The sequence below is a fragment of the Platalea leucorodia genome, assembly GCF_965183815.1.
Source record: "Platalea leucorodia genome assembly, chromosome: W".
Classification (NCBI taxonomy): Eukaryota; Metazoa; Chordata; class Aves; order Pelecaniformes; family Threskiornithidae; genus Platalea; species Platalea leucorodia.
In genome coordinates this window covers 39,162,045-39,167,391 of record NC_138859.1, presented here as the reverse complement: position 1 = coordinate 39,167,391, position 5,347 = coordinate 39,162,045, and positions in this window count along the sequence as shown.

Sequence of the window (5,347 nt, the reverse complement as noted above, 5' to 3'; positions counted from 1 at the left end):
ATTTTTCTTCTAGAAATAAGGTTTTGATCTTGGCTGTCCTGGTTTCAGCTGGGAAAGAGTTAATTTTTTTCCTAGTAGCTGGTATAGTGCTGTGTTTTGGGTTTAGGATGAGAATAATGTTGATAACACATTGATGTTTTAGTTGTTGCTAAGTAGTGCTCACACTGGTCAAGGACTTTTCAGCTTCCCATGCTCTGCCAGGTGCACAAGAAGCTGGGAGGGGGCACAGCCAGGACAGCTGACCCAGACTGGCCAAAGGGCTATGCCATACCGTATGATGGCATGCTCAGTATATAAACTGGGGGGAGTTGGCAGCGATCGCTGCTCGGGGACGGGCTGGGCATCGGTCAGCAGGTGGTGAGCAATTGCATTGTGCATCACTTGTTTTGTATAGTCTTTTATCATTATTATTTTTTTCTCTTCCTCTGCTGTCCTATTAAACTGTCTTTATCTCAACCCACAGGTTTTTACCTTTTTTTTTTCCGATTCTCTCCCCCATCCTAACGGGGGGGGGGGGGGGGGGGCGGGGAGCAAACTGCTGTGTGGTGTTTAGCTGCCTGCTGGGTTAAACCACAACATTGGCACGTACTTAGCACCTGCATTTCTGCCTGGCTGTATTTGGGATGATGGCTGTTCAGTATTGCTGAAAATACAGTCTGCTATCAGTCTACAAGTTTTTGGTGTTGTGCTGTATAATCATTTTCCTTGAGAACTTTTAATGTTCCATTTGATGGTAAATTATTATGATGATACCTTTAACTGTGGAGGAAAAACAAATACATTTTAACTTGAGAAAATTTATTGACAAACAGATTTCTTCTATTATGTTTAATACGTATGTTTTTAATGGTTTCATGGTTTCATCTAGTATCCTCCACTTACAGTTTTCCTAAATTTTTTGTCTAATCTGACTTTTTAACCTTTTCTTTTTAGGTATCTGCTTGTGGAACACAAAAATAGGCATGAAAAGTGTGGCCACTGATCCTCAATTCATAGATTTTTTTTTTTTATTTTTTAAACCAAATCTGGAGGGTTGTGACTGGCAGATCAGACTGCCGGCAGAAAGCAGGCCAGAAAGATTTTTGATCTGGTTGGTTTGTTTTCAGAGTGGTTTCCAAGCACTTGAAAATGAAATACATTTGGAGACCAGAAAACTCAAAAGTAGAACAGAGCTTTGGAGAACTTCTATGCTTAGAGAACTGAGCTGTTACAATTGACTAAGAAAATACTTTTTTTTTCTTTAAAGAGAATCGAGCATTTGGTCAGCTATGCTTTAAAAAAGATACGCAGAACCAGTTAAGCCAAGAAATACATAATATGGAACACAGTCAGTAGGAGAGATACCGGTTATCTTCTGTTTTTCCCTTTGAGAAGTTAAGTCTAAAGAGCCTGGGAACGTCTTAGCATGTCAGTGTCAAACAGCTGGTGCTGCACTTGTTTTCTCAGCTTTTCACAGAACCTTTACCTTCTTTACAGCTGACAAGGTTTTGAAGGAAAGTTGTCCACAGATATTTTCCCAGGCGAACATTATTGACTTGGGAGTACTTTTCCTCTCTTATCTGTCTGATCCACCAGTAGGTGTACTGTATGCATCAAAACATCTTTAAAAGTCATTTAAAAGTCCACACTTTGTATTGAGCTGTTTTAAATAAGGGCCACCATCCATTGGCTTCAGTAATTAAGAATCTGAATCTAATTGTTCCTTTGTTAGCTTATCTGCATAAAAAGCAATTTAAAATTACTTCTTTCTGACCACAGGCACAAAGGTCAGTTCCTCTGCACAACATAAAGCCCTGAGCAGAAGTCAGGACATCTCCATGTACTGTAGCTTCCAACAGTTATTGTGGAATCCTGTTTTTAGCAGCTGCTCTTAAATATGGGCAATTATATACTGAAGCCTGCCATGTCTTTGCTGTTGGTATGGCATGAATTTGCATGTGAATACTTTTTTGGATACATACACACAATGTTGTTCCTTAGCATAGATTTATGGGAGGCTTTTTCCTTATTTTAAAATTTCAAAAGTGAAAGACCTTTGCAGGCAAGGTCTTTAAGATTAATTTGCTGTGCAAATATACTCATGCTAAGTCAGGAGGTTTGCAGTCCATTTGAGGATGAGATTGGAGTCTGAAGTATTAGATAAACAGCTATGTGGCAGCTTTATACAGTAGCATCCGGGGCTGGATCACAAGCTGAAATTGAGTCAACAAGGACTGAATATTGAGAGAAAAGCAAATATTGCATAGGCTGTGTAAACACATACTATGCATAGGTTTGCCTTAGAAAAGTTCCTTCATTGTGCTTGATAATGCTTAAGCCTCAGGGGGCAGAAATATTTCAAAATTGACAATACAGCAGATTTGGCCACAGAAAAATGTTCCAGGAATGATCAGAAATCTAGAAGCTGGGACTGGGAAATGGTGAAAAAAACTGGAGGTTTTTAAAGGAGGAGCTATTACAGACCTGGTATCAGTCATATTCTATGTAAAAGGTTGCTGCAAGGCAGATGATAAACTGTGCTTTGTCTGCTGGAGTAATGTGCTTAAAAGGAGCAAGAGAGTTGTGTAGCACATTGGGAGCAATAATGATAGTGCCAGTGAAGTGACATGAATAGATTGCCCAGGGAGATGAGATTGTAATGGGATGTCCTATTGCTGATGGTTTTTAAGATCGACTTCTGTTAAAAATGGTTTAGTTACATTTGCTCTTTCTGGTGGAGAGACTGGGCTGACCCCCTTCATCTCATTTTTTAAAAATAAAGACTTACAAGGTAAAGACATTTATACTTAGCAGCAACTGCTCCTGTTGCATTCCAGCCAGCCCTGGTCAAGGTTTTGCCTTCCTCTGACAACGTTGAGCTCTCTTGTCCTAAATAAATGTCTCTAACTCCTGTATTGTCCTATGCCATTTTAAGAGTACATCTGCCTAGAGGATAACATGCTTTTCATATCTCTCCAGAAAAACCTCCATGTCTCGTTTGAATTAGTCTTGAACTGATGGAAGGCAGCTTTCATACAAAGAAAGTGAACTTCCTATTTTAAAATTACTTCAATTATTTTGTAACTTTATAATTAAAACAAGCCTATAAATGGAGATCTTTTCTTCTGACTAATAGCATTTAATTATGGGACATGAGGCTTTGAATTGCCAACTTTTCAGCAAGCTATAAAACATGTATGAGAAGACAAGAGCCAGAGAGTCTACACTTCTTACAAAAGATTGTGGTTTACAAGACACTTATCATGCTCTGCATGAAAGTATATAGGTTCCCTTCGGTGCCTGACTCTGAAACAGAAACTAAAATTGTGCTTGAGTTAGGAGAATTTGGTATGACTTGAATTTCTTGTAATTCACTCTTAAATCTTCTGCAGTAGGGGGGCTACTCGGTAAGCTATGTATTGAAAGAGTGTACAGAAAATCAGATTTTCTTGAACCACACACACATGTAGTTGCTGAATCTGCCTCAGAAACCTGGCATGACCAAACAGGTTTTGCACAATCCTGTACAGATGATGTGTTTAGAAAGTGAGAGGTTTGGGATTTAATTAACTTCACAATGCAGTTTTCTCTCCTTCAAGTGGCATCAGTGCTTTCCCTTTTTTCTATTCTTTCCTTGGCTTTTGCTAGCTAACAGGGGACTGTCAACTAATTTTTATGTAAAACTTGAGTTTTGATTATGGGCTTTTCTGCAAACCAGAAATGGCCTTTGAAGAAATACCTGAAGTACTCACAGTTATAATTTACATGTACATATCAAATGGAAATCGGTCATTTTGTTCATGTAAACCCCAGGTCTGCCTGAGTGGTCTTCATGTTTTTGATGAAGTGAGAGGTTTGTGAGCAAAGTTTAAACCTGGAGCTGACATCTTGGTTTTTCATTAGTAACATGGGCAAACATGATATGAAGTCCCTGAGAGATGCCAAAATACAGTGGGGGACTTCTGGCACTGAGATTATTATAAGTGCTGGCAGGTTCTTGATTCATCTTTACCTGAACATGGATTTGTCAACCCTCGCTCTTGATTTGGCCTTTAACAAGTTACACGGCATGGATATTACAGTTTAGGAATATATAAAAAGAAGAACTGAATGTGTCTGGAGGTAGTATAGCTTAAATTAGTATGTGTTTAGTGAGATCTTCAGGTGGCTTGAGAACATGGTGAAAGTAAAATAATTGTTAAGTTTTAAGGGTGTTTCTTCCCTCTAGATGTAACACTGACCTTTACCATAACATCTCTCTCAGGAAGACACCAAGTTGGGCGGGAGTGTTGATCTGCTGGAGGGTAGGAAGGCTCTACAGAGGGACTTGGACAGGCTGGATTGATGGGCTGAGGCCAACTGTATGAGGTTCAACAAGGCTCAGTGCCGGGTCCTGCACTTGGGTCACAACAACCCCATGCAACGCTACAGGCTTGGGGAAGAGTGGCTGGAGAGCTGCCTGGCGGAAAAGGACCTGGGGGTGTTGGTCGACAGCCAGCTGAACATGAGTTTTGGGCCCCTCACGACAAGAAGGACATTGAGATGCTGGAGCGCGTTCAAAGAAGGGCAACGAAGCTGGTGAAGGGTCTAGAGAACAAGTCATAGGAGGACCGGCTGAGGGAGCTGGGGTTGTTTAGTCTGGAGAAGAGGAGGCTGAGGGGAGACCTTATTGCTCTCTACAACTACCTGAAAGGAGGTTGTAGCGAGGTGGGGGTCGGTCTCTTCTCCCAAGTAACAAGCGATAGGACTAGAGGAAAAGGCCTCAATTTGTGCCAGGGCAGGTTTAGGTTGGATATTAGAAAAAAATTCTTCACCGAAAGGGTAGTCAGGCATTGGAACAGGCTGCCCAGGAAGTGGTTGAGTCTCCATCCCTGGAGGTATTTAAAAGATGTGTAGATGTGGCTCTTAGGGACATGGTTTAGTGGTGGACTTGGCAGTGTTAGGTTAGTGGTTGGACTTGATGATTTTAAGGGTCTTTTCCAACCTTAACGATTCTATGATTCTATGAATATCCTTCCATGTCTATTCTGTTCTGGCCTCAGATAGTCCTGAAGGAGGCCTGTGGACAGTTCAATTTTACACGTGTCTGATTCTTGAGGTTATCTTTGAAATGTGTCGCTGAAAACATATGCATGTGGTTGGGACAGTGAAAAAGGTTTGCTTGTCAGACAAAGAAAGGAAAGGAGTTGCTATGCCTGGGAGCAGCACTGAAGAAGAAAAGTAGATGGAACAAAAAGTGGCATTTGTGGAGCACCAGCTCTGGAATGTTAAAGTCGTTTTTGTTTTTAATTTTAGAACTGACCAGCTTGTTGGAAGATGACATTTATTCCTGCTTGAAGCTGCTGTTCTGAAAACAAACAGTAGAAGA